The sequence below is a fragment of the Anguilla anguilla genome, chromosome 3 (genome assembly GCF_013347855.1).
Source record: "Anguilla anguilla isolate fAngAng1 chromosome 3, fAngAng1.pri, whole genome shotgun sequence".
Taxonomy (NCBI): domain Eukaryota; kingdom Metazoa; phylum Chordata; class Actinopteri; order Anguilliformes; family Anguillidae; genus Anguilla; species Anguilla anguilla.
The window spans coordinates 48,924,600-48,939,605 of NC_049203.1; the positions used below are offsets into that span (position 1 = coordinate 48,924,600).

General features: G+C 44.9%; 1 protein-coding gene across 7 annotated transcripts in view; it reads left to right on the top strand.

Moving 5' to 3' along the window:
- Positions 1 to 15,006, top strand: part of farp1 (FERM, RhoGEF (ARHGEF) and pleckstrin domain protein 1 (chondrocyte-derived)) — an 84,065-nt gene that overhangs the window by 28,199 nt on the left and 40,860 nt on the right. The gene's annotated exons all lie outside the window — the stretch shown is intronic.

The following is a 15,006-nucleotide window of genomic DNA, read 5'->3' on the forward strand; positions in this document are numbered from 1 at the left end:
GCTGGTGTATCTACAGCCCCCTCCTCCCCCAGCTGCTCACCCACAGGGGTGGCTATATTTAAGCTGTACTTTTGCGTTTCATATGATTATTAACCTTCTCCACACATACACACGCACGCAAGCAAAGACGCATACACACGCGCACACACACACACGTACGTGCATGCACACACAAACACACTCACACAGTCGCAGACAGGCCGGCACACACTCATTCAAAAACAACTCCCCAGGGCTTAGATTTGTAAAAATAGCTGCTGTTAGATTGTCTTGCCAGAAATGTAGATTGTGATTTATTTCCTTATTGAATTTTGTTTTTTTCTGTATTCCCTCTGTTAATTCCCATTTTGATCATTTTCACATACAGGATTAAAGAGTGTTTGCTTTGCTATCAATAGCAATATTATTTCCCAAGAACCGACAGCAGTATGATTTGCAGTGCATTTTAAAACTTGTTTAAAGGATATTTGTTTGACATGCTTGTTAGAGGTGACAAAGGCCAAGCGTAAACAAACAGAAAGACCCAGCTCTGATGTGTGTGACGGCCATCCTTAAGCAAACCTGATGCACAGGAGGATTATGGGTCATCACGATTGAAACACCATGATACCTCCTCTGCCTGAGCTAGAGGGGCTTTTAAAAAAAAAGAAACTCAGGATGTAAATTTCAGGAGCGAAAAATCTTGGTATCCATGGTAACCCAGTCTCTCGGTCGAACTGTGCACAGTTACGGTCGACTCCGGCTAAACGGTAGTTAAGGACAGGTGCTGCATTTGCCCTCCTGTGAATTTGTCAGAAAAGCTGTAGACTCGTGGTTGTGAGGTGCAGGTTCGTGGTTGTGTGCAAGGCGTGGACCGCGTCACATCTTCTGCCTGGGATTTTCCCAGGTTTCAAACATCGGAGGGTGTTTCATTGCCAACGTCACACTTTTCTGTAGGGTTCATTATTTGGTCCTGCTGGGAATGATTCATTTGTTTGGCTTGGGTTACATTGGACTTTTGTCGGTTACTCGAAAAGAGACAAATATTTAATGTTTGCATGTTGAGTCATGTGGGGAGACAGGGAGTCGGGTGCTCTAATGTCCGAACCGTACTGGAGTTCGTTTCCACGCCTGTGTGCTGCGATAACCCTGTCATCATTGTTTAAGCTTGAAGAAGCGATTGAAGCGCACCGCTTATTCACACCCCTGCTGGATGATCGGCATCCCTGATTAGCCTCTGCTGGGAACCCAGCCTCATCATGAATGGGATTGTCAGCGTTCCCCCTCTCCTGCCGCCTTTGATTCCTTCGGTACCTTTCAGACCGCTTGTGTAGCTTTCTCAATGTTCATTTAATTATCTTCATGAGCTGTGCTTTGCGATGGTCCACTGAAGTAGGCACCGCGCTTTTGCGTGCGTCCTTGTGTGTGCTCGTCTGAGCGTGTGCGCATTTGTACGTGTGCATGTGCAGTTACCGGCTAATCCTTATACGTCCGTTTTGGGCGTTGGCCATACGCGTTTGCAGGCTGCCGTTCCCTGTCGGAGGGTTGCCATGGTGACGGAAGAGGACACGTCTCAGGGTGGCGTCCCCTGGTAGCGGCGCTGGCCTTTCTGTGATTCTGGCCTCCAGCTCTCCCCCCTCCTTTGAGGGGGAGGGGGAGGGGTTCCAGAGCTGGTGTTCATGCACCACTGCAGTGCCATTCTACCCCAAGGGGGGAAAACCAAAATCTGGCTCCACTGTCGGCCATGGGTAGTGTCCACACAGGGCTCCAGATGTGTCATCTCTGCCTGGAGCTTGGCCCACGGTGCTTAGAGGCGATGAACCCTTTGTCTCATTCCAGGCTTGATTGACCCAGTTTTGGATCAAGGGAGCCATTGTTTTCCATGGGGGGGAGGAGGAGGAGAATAAACTTTCCCTTGGTTTACTGTGCCCGGGGAGATGTGGTAGGCCTATATGGGCAAGTTTATCACTTAGGCTGCATGGCCTGCATTGAATTTATAAGTCATTGAAGGTTGGCAGCTCTGTCCTTATCGCTTTCTCTGACTGTTGGATTTATCGGTCGTGCCGTTTTAAGAGTCCGTGACAGATCGCACAGGTTTTTATTTCTGTAATTTACTGTTTTATCCCTGAGAGATTGTAAGGACTTCTCTAATCCCCCCCTCTCCCAACATTAATTCCTTGTCCCTAATCACATCATTTTCATCAAGAATTTTATGCTCGGAGAGATGCCTCCGAGGTTCCTCATTTGCGTCTGTGCTTGATTATTCATGGGCTGCAAATAAACACTACCCACAATTCAATTCTGTAGATCAAGATTTCTAGAGAGTTAAATAATCTCCTCAAATTGCTGTCGTTTCCTTCCTTTGTCACCCTTAATTTACAATTTTTAAGCTATTCCTCTACTTGTGGTGGATGCAAGTTAATGGGTTTCCAGTGTATTTCTGGAAATAAGTGAAGTAGCTTTCCTCTTAAGCTTAAGTGTGGTTTGTCTTTGGCTTCCTAAGGGAGCAGTGCCTTCTCAGCCATAGTTTTGTATGTCTTTGTCTATTTTTACCCCCCACCCTCTCGGTTTCTCACGCCCCTTTTGAATGACGAGAAATGTGAAACGATCCTTAATCTCTTCCAGGGACCCTGCCTTCTACATTTTCGCTGTTCCAGTTTTTGGCCTAATTGAGCCTACAGGTCTGGAAGCACCTGAACACAGTGGAGTAGACCAGGATGGTGATCTACTGCTGGGTGTACTGAATACAGTGTGTGTGTTGGGGGGGGGGGGGGATGTCTGTCTCATTTCTGTCAGGGAGGGGACCCTGGAAAAAGAAAAACATGCTTTTGACTGCTGAAAGAGGCCTTTTGAGTCCCTGCACTGTTTTGAATGTGAACAGACTGCGAATGTGAAGACCGATGAGTGAGAAGCAATTTCCCTTGTAACGGACCGATAACAGGTTTCAAGGCCTTCCCAGTTTGATGATGTCATCATCAAGCACGTACTGCTTAAAGAGTAATTGCGCTCACTGTTTCAGTGCAGTTTCAGGCTCCGCCTATTACACTGTTTTGAAAAATGGGTCCTGGGGTGGGTGGAGTTGGTGTGTCCATCTTATTTGCATAAAGTATTCTATATGCAAATGCATTTGTGTGCCTGGCTCATGAAACTCTGATAAAACTGTCAAACTAGGGGTTTGCTGATAAAATATGAATCACGATTCAGCAATTGCATGGCCTATTTCTCACCTCAAATGTCTTCAGCAACATATCCTATTGGACTGTTTTGGTGGAATACAATAAAGTTTATAAAGAGGCCACCATGTTTCCCCGGTTTGAAAAACTTTGGGCCGAAACCAGTCTAGCCAATCAGGTACTGCAGTGTTCCGTCATATTAAAAAAGTAAACGAGACAAATTTGTGGGTGGTGACAATTTTCCGGCTGGATATCTTGATTGACATCAAAATGATGTAGTAGTGCCTCCAAAGAGGTACTCTGATATCATGAGTGGGGCGAGGCCAGAGTTGAATGCCAAAAGCATTTTTCAAATGTTAGAAGGCAGCACATTTCAGAAGTGTTGAAATAATGACATGGATTAAAATGTTTTATTGTAAAGTAGGCATACAAACACATTTACAGGGAAAAAAAACGTGATCTCGGGTGTAATTACCCTTGATCTTCCACTTGGTGGTAATTTGTGGATGCTGATCAGGTGCAAGTTCACCATCTCCTCCAAACGTGTCTGTGCATTCATTCTTTTTCACTGTTCTTTGAAGCATAGTGTTTGTGTGTAGTTAAGCTCTGTGACTCCTAATGTACTTGATCCGTTGACTGTCAACTGATTCCTAAAGGGTGGCCTCCATTTCTGTAGATACTTTGGCTTGACGCCTCTCCTTGTTCTTGTGGACGGTACTTCAGCTGAATGGATAAATTATCTGTTCATTTCTGAAGGATTGCAGAGGGATATTGATTTCTAGGCACACTTCTCTCAGGCTGTCTTGGTACATCAATGTCCACACCCTAACTTATGTGGTTAGGCTGGGATTCTCTCTGTTTGTTTTCTTTCCCCTCTGCTCATTGTGAATGTCAGCCCCTCAGCCAATGGCATAGGACTAGCGTTTCATGAATGGCAGGCTCAATACCTCTCAGTCTGTAATGATCCAGCCATACCTCACACCAGAATGATGGCCCTTGGTGAGGCAGTAAAACAGGGTGGATGGTGTGTGAAACAGTGTCACAAGGGCCACATAAACAAGCATAGCTTACTAACCAGCCTGCTGTAAATAACAAATTGCAGAGGAAACTATAAACTCACTCTGTGCCCAAATGCCAAATTTTTCATTGGTTACCCTTGTATTGTGAATGCATTGTAACTCTAAGGGTTTGATGCCATTTCCTCCTCCCTCCCTGGGAACAAAGCCAATGAATAATGCACTGCGCATTCATTTGACGGCGATAAAATAAACCCATTTACGTTATAATCAGAATGTCCGCGTGCGAAGCCCGCGTGGATTTGACTGTTTCTCCGTACGCACGGGTTCACCACCTCTGCCAGCGGTGTAGCCGTTCCCATGGAAACTGGGAGGATTCTCAGCGCTGTCGGTGCTCCATTCATATCCGCTACCGCAGAGGGTCTCGACTGCGTCTTCTGTCCTGCCAGACATGGTTATGTAGGGGTCAGCTCACAATGGGTCCACCTTCAGGGAACCGACTCTGAAAGTCTTTCATAAACTTCATTACTATGGTTGAAATCCAGTTTTTGATTTTTTTTTTTTTTAAGTCGTATTTTGATTAATATGATTTTGATGATGTTGGTTTTTGTAGTTTCTGAGGATCTCTTCTGTAAACGGTAGCCATTTCCCTATGTGACTGCTCCTCTGTCCCCAGTATGCACAGTACTCACTGTTACCCTCTGAGCTCCTCACTCTTGACGAGGCCATTATCGCATAATCCATGCCACATGTCTTCACTAAAATTGGCAAGCAATTGCCAAGAGGCTGAAGGTTCACAATCTGTCAAATTAGTTTCCATCACATACCTTCCTATTAGCTCCCCAAATCACCATAAAGTAGCTTTGCAGTGTGTTTCTAAAAGTAGAGATTTTACTGGGAAAAAAAACAGATCGTGTTTATATTTTCACCCAAAATTCTGTTTGGCAACATTTTGTGTGAAAATCTCTGAGTTTATTTTAATAGCAGATTGGTTCCCTGAGATTTTCTCCCTATCAAAGGAAAGCGCTGCTTGTCTGTGTTCATGTCAGCCATAACTGATAATAATGGGTTGTGGCATGTTCTTTTAGGTCAGGTGATTCAGTGTCTATGTCTACAAAGTAAAGACCCTGGGGTTTGCCTGACGGGACAGTGCAATTCAGTCACGGTCCTGGAAGATTTAATTTAGGTGATGTGAATAGCGTGACAATCAAAATTCTGTGTTGAAAATCTGAGATTCAGAGCCTGGGTACACTTGGAAACATTTAAAAAATTGAATAAGGGTAAATCAAGATCTACTGGCAGCAATAGTCTATAAAATGGGGTTTGCTATATGCTTGCCATTTGCTAAATGTCTACTCTTTGATTGAATAAAACATCATGGCTTTTATTAGTTTGAAATGCTACTACTATTAGTTGTTAATTATTGTTGTTATTCTAAGTCAGTATTGGTATGAAAAATGACAGTGGCAAAGTTTTGTTTGGTTCCATCCTTAGTTCTCTGTTCATCCGTACCTCTGTGTGCACGGTTGGTTTGTAATGTAATGTGGATCTTTCTGTTTTGGTGTTATTCCTGACCATGTCCCGGCTGATGTTTATGCCAGTGTTTCTGTGGCTGTCAACATCCTCATGCTGGTAATTCACTTGAATGGAGAAGCGGTATCAAAACTTAGTCAGTCATATTTCTGAACAGCCACACTTTTCACCACACCTCTTAAAAAATTTGAAACGCTGTCAACATTCCCTGGAATTGTGAGACTCGTCCTGATGTCTCTTGATCCTTCACATCAGGCAATTAGCCACTTCAGCTCATTTGACAAGGGCTCCTGTGAGAACTTGTGCTCATAACTCTCATGTGATTTGTTTTCAGTACCTGCTCTCTGTAACCATTTGCAAGCATGAAGCCTCGTGTTATGTCGTGACGTTGTGTTTTGGCCTGATGTGAAATGTCTGTTTTGATCATTTTGCCTGATGGATTCTGTCTGGACTTCTAGCAGTGGCATTTCCCTATGGCTGGAACATGGCCTCTCTCAGTGTCCCAGTCCACCTGGGTCTGTAATTACAGATTTGGAAACCTGGGTTACGTTGGGTCAAGGCTCATTCGATCTACAAACCCAGCTGTGCATCTCTGGATAGCAGCTACCGAAACCATGGCAGCTCTCCTCCGCCAATTAAACCCAAAGTGTTATGTAAGCTTTGAAGAAGAACTAATCGTATGTAAAAGGGAATGGTTAAACACTAAATCTAATTTGGCCGGAGGCACCAAATGTGCTGCCAGAATTCCTGATTTTCCTCAACAGGCGCTCTTTTGAGACGTTTTTTTTTTCTTTTTTTAAACCAGGAACTGAGCCACCCCTCGGTGAGGGAACTTCCTGTGCTTGTCCTGCTTTGAGAGCCGTGCCGGGAAGCCCCGTGGTGACGGAATGAAAGGCCATTCTGTGGAAGAGCCGTTTCATTGACCGCGGTTGTATAACTGGGAACCCTTCCATGATGCATATCACAGGGTCTGATGTTACATGAGGACGGCCTTGTATGTAAGCGTTTTAACTGGACTGTTCCAGATTGTGGACCCATCCTGGTTGACACACACGTGGTAGTCAGGTGTAGAACTGTTTCTCGCTGATCACTTGTGGCTGCAGATACACTGAACTACTGTACTTTGAATTTGGGGTTACAGAGTGTCTGCATTTCCAGAAATTAGTTTTGCGTGTTCCTTTTACCCTTCAAAGACAAGACCAAAACGCAGAAGTGTTTATAGCATGGCGCTGGATTTCATTAAAAGTCTTAATTTGAAAGAGATGGAGGACCGACTGCTGTCTGGTTATGCACACCACATGACTGCAGCTCATGGCCAGTCTGTTGTGTCTGTGCTGGCTGTCCTATGCTTTACATTGCTGAGACCTTTTCTTGCATGATCCGAATAGTATCACTGCAGCAGTTTGTCAGTGCCTCACCAAGCCTACGACTGATTGTCAGGTTTGTTGGCCAATAGTCAGGCGTACATCACTGTGCGGCTGTGTGATCATTGGACCAGAGGCAGTGAAGGATTGATGGATTTCACAACCATATCCAGCACTTGCCACACACCACAGAGCTCATTCTGTGTAGCTGTGTTGCACAGGTTCTACATGAAAGATACTGAGTTACTGTGGACTTGTGCTGCCTCTTCTGCTGAGCTCGTCTTCACTTTTAATTTACTTGAAAGCTGATCCTTAGTCGAGTTAATACACTTTACTTTGTTGGGGCAGATATGATTGGTGGAGATGGTGTGTGTTGTGTTCGTGTTTCTACCTATCCATTTCTAGTCCTGAAGTCTGAGTTCCAGAATCAGAGGCGTCCCATGGGTTATGCCCCGACACCACACCCCACTTGCTGCTGTCCAGATGCCCAGAGCTCCTGTCTTCCTCTGTAGGGCAAAAGGGGCTTAAGCGTCCTCACAATGATGGGTGCAGCTAGATTAATTTCCGCCTAATCCTTTTATTTTTCGGGCGCGGGGGTACTTAACAGGGTGCATTTTGGCTTAATCTGGCCATGACAGGGCCTCCCTTTTAAAACTCTCCCTTCCACCTCCAAACAACCCCAACCCCCCTCCCCTCCGTTCTGGTAAAATTCCAAGCCTGCTCCGACAGCCGAGTCCCAGGGAAGCTCTTCCGAAGCCCAGTCCCAACGCTCTGAATGAGGGCTCCCCGCCGAGTCCCGGCCTCTGTTCATTGTCCTGCAGAGTGGAGGGATAAATGGACTGGAGAAGCAGTGGAGGAATGCGGCCAGGGCTTAGATGAAGTGCGGCCTGTTAGGGAGAACTCTGTCAGTGCCCCTAGGTCTCCGTCTTTAAATGCCAATGTCATGATTAAGTTCTACCATCTTTGTAATGGATTTCTGTATCTTTTATATGGGCTTGTCATTGAGTGGCCAAAGAGAGAGTGTGGTTGGTACAATGGCGTCATGTCTTCTATTTAACATGGTGATGCCACTTGCGGCCATTGGATGGTCTCGGTGGTACAATTGCAGGTCAGCTGCATCCTTTACGGTTTAAAACATTTTAACTTGGTGAGTTTAGCTTCATTGCTTGTAAAAATGGCTGAACCTGACATGTACTTGAAGCTGCATTTTGTTTTGTTCTGAGGTCAGTCTAGGCATAATGAGAACTGATGCTGATTAGCTTATACAATAGACCTGTATCTGTTGATTGAAAATGAACATTATCCCTCCTTGATTAAAAAACAGACTTTAGTTCTATAGAGGGATGGAAAGTTGCCATGGTTACATTGTTGCCCTGTTGCAAGGAGTGGATTTTTGATTACAGAATTGATTTTTCTGTAGGTTTTTCACAAAGGGCCTCATCTGTAGAAAGCCTGAGGCCTCACAACTACAGCTGCACATTTCTTGTAGGCGGCTTGGTTCACTTTATTTGTGATATTTCTCAGAGCCGTGTGAGAATGTAGGAGTCCACCTCGGGACCATTCCTGGACCGATATTAAGACCTCAAGTCCCAGTGGTGCATTGCATTGAGTCTTATTGCATAGAACACCCCAGGCATGGGCCCTGAAGGGTGCTCGCATGTCCAGGAGGAAAGTCAGGCCAATTGTCACTCCATAAGACTACATATAGCTCGCCACCACTGTTCACGTGGAGTTCCAATCTTTTCCCAGGGGAAAAGGGATTCTGCATATTTGTTTTAGCCTAAATCAAGCACTAAGGCATTATTAATGAGTCCCATTACTACTGGGTAAGCACAAACAGAATGGCTCTGTATTCCTGTCAAGAGTGAGCACTTTATGCAAAGGGAAGAGATGAAAATGTAATTTGCACTCTAAGTGCAATTTGTGCTATTTGACTGAGACTTAACTCTGTTCATATATTAATGGAGATGTCATAGGTTTTGTTTAATACTGGGGCTTAAACTAATAATGCTATTTAAAATGAATTTAGTTTATGGCACTCGTATGCCATTGATTAATTTGAAGAGCACTGTAATGTAATGTAATGTAAAAGCACTGTGCATTTGTGTTTACTGGTGCATATGTTTGTGTGTGCATGCATTAATGTCTGAGTGCTAGCCAGCGTGTGTGTCTACACATTCTACGTTGCCTCTTAAACTGGAGACTGCTTTTTATGTCCCGGAATAACTGTTTAAAGGTACCGTACTGGTATAAACAGGCTGATTAATTGCAACCTCTCTGAAAACTGTAATGTGTTTGTATGGATATTCATGGAGTCATTGAAAAAGAAGGCATCTCTGACGTCAAACACTATGGCTGTCTTTGTTGTTGTGTTTAACTGTGGTCTCAAATTAAAGGACTAAAATGTGTCCGACCTCCTTGTTGGCTGAATTGTAATACACACTGCTTCTGAATACCATGTCAGCCTATAGCATGACATGCAAAACAGACATTCTCATGTTTCTCAGCATTGTTTGAACACAGTTTCCATTACCTACCTTTAAGGTACCTACAATTCAGCTGTTGTCTGGTGTCTAGCACAGCTATTCTCTGCTTCCCCCCACCCCTATCCCCCTGGCTTTTATTCAGGCAAATTTAGTAGGGGTTCACAATATGGAAATTCAGCACCATGACAATAAACAATGTTTGTCTGGTCGTAATATGTGTATTGTTAGGGGTCTGACAAATGGTGGTTTATGGTGACAGCTCAGACAGGAAAGATGATTCAATGACAGACACACACACACACTTGGCTTGGCTCTTTGCTGTGTAGAATGAGTGTTCATGTCACGTTACACTTTGGCGTGTGCTCAGTTCAGCTGTCTGGATTGCCCGAAGCCATGGATAACACTGAACCCTCTCCACCGATTTCTCAAAACGGAATTTCTCTTAAAGATTTATATTCTGGTGGTGGAGGCAGATATTCTGTCTCGGGCAACAAGATTAGGAATGTGGCTGCCTTTCAGTTTGCACTGTAAACACCTGGGGTGGCTGAGTGTGTTGACTGAGGATTCAATCGCTGGTTTGTGTTTCACATAGATGAATGATCCTTTGGAGGGAAGATTTTTAGAAGCAGCTGTGTCCCTGGGCCACACAGTAGTGCTGCTGGACTACATATAAAATATGACCCCTCACCCTGGAGCACCCAGGGCTACAAAGCCTCTTTCATCAGTACTACATTCTCACCCTTTGAAATGTTTCCTTTGGATGTATTATGATTAGCCTCATGGGATTTGATCTTCGCTATTAGTGGAAAATGGTGCAGATTTGGCCAGTAGGTCACACCATGTCTTCAGTGTCATTAAAAAACTTTGTGTCTCCATTTTTGCGTTGGATGCATAAATAGAAAACGTGCGTCATCAATTATGTGCTGTCATTAGCCATTTTCTCTCTTGAAGCCTTACCCAGCAATGCTCTGGGGCTTTACTGTGTAGGACACAGGTGTCAAACTCCAGTCCTGGAGGGCCACAGTGTCTGCTGGGGTTTGGGGGATACTCGGCACAAGTATTTCGTTGAAGTCATTAATTGGCGGCTGATTGAAAGAAAACCACAAAAACCTGCTGACACTGCGGCCCGCTTGGGATTCAGTTTGACACCCCTGGTATAGGCTAGGGGTTATGAGAATGGGATTCAGCTTTCTGGAAAAGTTTCTCCTGAGGTTTTCTGACTTGGGACATAGTAACATTTACAGGTATGTTCTGTTGTGATGTTAGTATAACAAAGCTATTGCACTGCTATGACAAGATTTCAAAAGCTGACTTTATTCATTAAGACATGTTATTTCTATAAAATGTTCTTTCCTCGTCATCTCGTATTGTGCCATATTTTCAGGGCTTGTGTGCTCGCCTTTTAAATTACGCGCTTCATACCGGGGGTGGTTCTGTGACATTAAGTTTAATCCCCTGCTGGAGGAAGTCAGCAGTCTGCAGCTAAGCATCTGCTCTCCTGAAGATCAAGTCGTGCTGCCTGCGGACAGCTCCTCAGATTAACGGGCCGTAATCTGTGCGCCCAGTGCTGCTGTTTAATTTAGCAGAATGACTACGCAGTGAGTGCAGTGAAATACCTTCACTGCGCTCCCGTTTTGTGTGTTGCAGGGCGCGCTCACACCTTCAGGGATCTCAGAGCTGGATTGTGTTACCTGTCATTAGCCATTAGTCTTGCAGGTGTGAAAATGCGTCTCTAAAGGCAGCAGAGCAGCTAATCAAGTTTTCGGTATCGGTTCACCGCTCAGTGTCTTTATTTGTTTTTATTATGATTTACTCCTTCTCTTCAGATAAAGTTGAGCTGCTTCCGTGGGGTTTTTTAATCAAGTTTCACATGGGGTCGGTGAAGAATTTAAAAGGTATTGAAAATGTCTTTGGTGAATAAACGAGTGGACCATACTATCGTAGTTATAAGTGCACGTTTAGTAGATATCACGGTGGTAATCTGTTACGAAAAAGGAGGTGTATTTTTTCCTCAACCTCACATGACCTTGTCCTCTCGGCTGCCCCACATGACCCCATTTCACGCCTCACAGCACTGGAATCTGTGGTCGTTTCTCTTTATCGTGCAGTTTGCTATACCGGACTCCACAGCTGTCTCTGCACCCTTGTAAATAATAGCGTGAGCTTCGCTGTCAGCTTCTGTTTAATGACTCCATTCACACTGGTAAGATTTTCAACTTGTAGCCCAAATTTGGGCTGGTCTGATGGGACACCTCACACTCTCGTGGCGTAGAGCGACGGCGGCTTCATTGCGCAGAAGGTTAAGTAGTTTACGTTAATCTGGAGAAAGCGAATTGATTGGTCTCCACGGGAGGGGAGCATCTGCAGCTGTCATCATTTATTACCGGGCAGATTAGAGGCGGGCGCTTTGGACGACACCCGCGGCCGGGTCACTTCCTCCAGCGAGCGAACCGGGCGCGGAGGAGGAACGGACGGGCGTGTTGCGAGGAGACAGATGGACATCACTCTGGCCTGTAACTGCAGCCCGTCGCTCATGCCAGTGAAACCCCTGAGTCTGTCTGTGGCACCCCACGTGCGAAGTCATTAGAACCATGGTGGGAGAAGGCTGGGGCTGCTGGCTGTGAAACTAACCAGGAAAATAATGAGTTGCGCATAGCACCATTCGTGCCTATTAAGGGTTTCATTGTGCTTAATAAAGGAATAACACAGAGTGCTGAAAGACTGGAGGAGATGTGCTGCAGGATTTCATCCCATATTCCTAATTAAGTACATGCTGTATATGCTGTGTTTCCTGGAAGAATTGCAGTTCTGTACTGACAAGCACTGTCTGAATTTTAGCCATGTGTTTGTCATTTAAAATGTATGTTACTACAAAGCATTGCTCTACTGCTGTGTGTTTGATCTGAAAAAGAATTGGACCTAATTTTTAATCTGAATTTGAATGTAGATGACCTTGGACCTGAGCTCACTTAGTGGTTGTCCGTTGATTTACTTCACCTGGTGATGTCACCTGTTGAGTGGCCCAGACCTCTCTTGACCGTCACCTGGTTTGTGCGCACCAGACATTGTGCTGTGACACACCCGCCCTATAACGTCTGCTGTCCAGTTCTTCGGGAAGACCCTTAAAAGCAATCAGATTTACAACAGAAATTAAGAGCTGTGATGTCTCTGCATTTGTTCCATCTTTCTCTGATTTGCCCCCCAACTGTTAACCTGCACTTCAAATGAAATTAGAATTCATTAGAGCTGATTGGCCGGTGGAAAGCGTATGCCTCCCAGAGTGCCTCTGCAGTAGCCTCCGAGCTCCTGAGCTGCACGGTGTTCTCATTAGCTCTCATTTGCACTTAATGTAATTAACCAATTTCTGAGGCGTGGAGGATCTGCGTCCGCAGATGCAGCTCTTTAATGGAGACGAACGCGTTTAATGAACACGTTTGCTCTGCGGCTGATCATCAGCAGGCACTTGCAAGCACAGGTCCGCGTACGCTCATACGAGTCAGATTAACCGTGGACACTGTAGGTTGAAACAACGCTGTTCAGATTTTTTAAGCACATTGGGCTGTGAGCTGCCGCTGAACGGGTATTAGTATTAGTGAGTGTTTTCTGGTTTTCTTATTGCAGAATGACTTCCCCCGTAACTGTAGTCCATCTGTTTCATATCTAATGGAGCCATCCAGTCAGCAGTGGAAAATTTCTGGGAAACTGTTTTGTATTTCTTACGAAGATTTGGGCAGAAGAACTGCAATTCCAGCAGCTGCCTTTCATGTGCTTAAATGTTTTCTGCTGTGTGGTCAGTAGGTTCGGATAAAGACACTCTGCCAACTACAGCACTTTCCCTGTTCTGGAACATACTGACTGGCCAAAGCCCAAATTGCTCCTACCTCACTTCACTGGAAAAGACACGGGATGTGTAGAACTGGAGCTGTGAATGATAAGCTATTGAAATATGATACAAGTGGTCCTTAGGTTTTGATCATACTGTATATTCAAGGGCAAAGACAGGAACTGTGAATGAGAAGTTATTGAAATAATAAGCAGTCATTAGGATTACAGAACATGTTCAAGAGCTAAATGAATAGTATCATTTTTCGTCTTTGCAAGCAAACTGTTGGTTCTCAGTGGTCTGTGTTCTTGACGTTTTTTTTCTTCTTTTTCTTTTTAACAGGAACAGTTTGAATAACCATTGAATAGCCACTGCGCTGAATGGGCTTTGTCTTTCTGTGGTGTTGCGTAACTCTTGGTCGAAAGCGATTGCTCGCCGTCCTCTTCGTCTACTGGTGTGTAGTCATCGGGGCATGTTAAATAAAAAAAACTTGCTGTTGGCTTTTGCTTGAGGTTTTGGCCATTATGGTGCTTTGTAGTGACACGGGCAGTCCCAGAGGGATTTGGAGTGTATATCAGGACTTGGCTCAAATGGACAGCTGGTTGACACTGGACTCTGTCCAACAGGAAATAGCCTTGACAGGTTTTTTTTATTCTCCTAGCTTTGATTTAGTTTAAACATTTACCTCTATTCTTCATTTTCTTTCATCCCCTGTCTAAAGCTTTCATCCTTCAGAAGTCCCAACTCCAGTTCCCACGAGCGCCTTCTGTGCCAGTTTCTGCTTCTCCACTCAGCTTTATTCTGGGCTTGTTTAAATGCAGGGGAACTTTCCTTGTTAGTCTCAGAGTGTGTTGCCATCCCTGTATTTGTCTTACCCTCCAAACATGATTTTTGGAATTTTTTTTTATTTCCTACAGTTTTCCAGTTTTCCTTACACTCACACTGCCGATAAACACATTGTGCTCTGCCACTGGGTCAGGTAGGCCTAAATTTCAGACATGGCCAGTTTTCTCTGTCTGTGACAGAGTCTTGAACCCTGAATGAGCACGGTCTGTTTGCTGTCAACAAAGCTGGCGGTCCTTCAGTTCGGGCGGGGAGGTAAATATTTTTGCCCTGGATGTATGGAGATTGGCGCTGCCAAACTGGTTTGATACGCTGGGCCGCCTTTCTACTTCATTGCCGTCATTAATCCTGGCACCTCATTGGGCACCCCAGCTTGTGGATGAGTGGAGTTGTATAGTCCTGGCTCACCTCTTTTCCAGGAGTGCCATGGGCTCTCTGCCTGTTTTACTGTTTAATGGTCTGTTCTAGGTTTCCTCAACTCCAGTCAGTGACTGCCATAATTCAGCGTGTTTTCCATCTCTCTATAACTATCGCCTATCTGAACCGGGGAGGGGAGCTGCAGTGCTTGCTGGCTGTTGTTGAAAGCCAAGAATTACTCCACTTACCTGTCAATCTTCGCTCTGAAGCCCTCCGGGGCTAGATTTGAGCTGCAAAGCTCCATCAAAAAAATTGCTCACCTCCCTGAGACAGGTAGCGCAACTGTGGTTCAGGAAGCATTCGGGAAGTCAACAGCTAAAGAAACACAGCGATTTGAAAAGGACCTATTCAAGAGGGAGATGAATGAGCTGA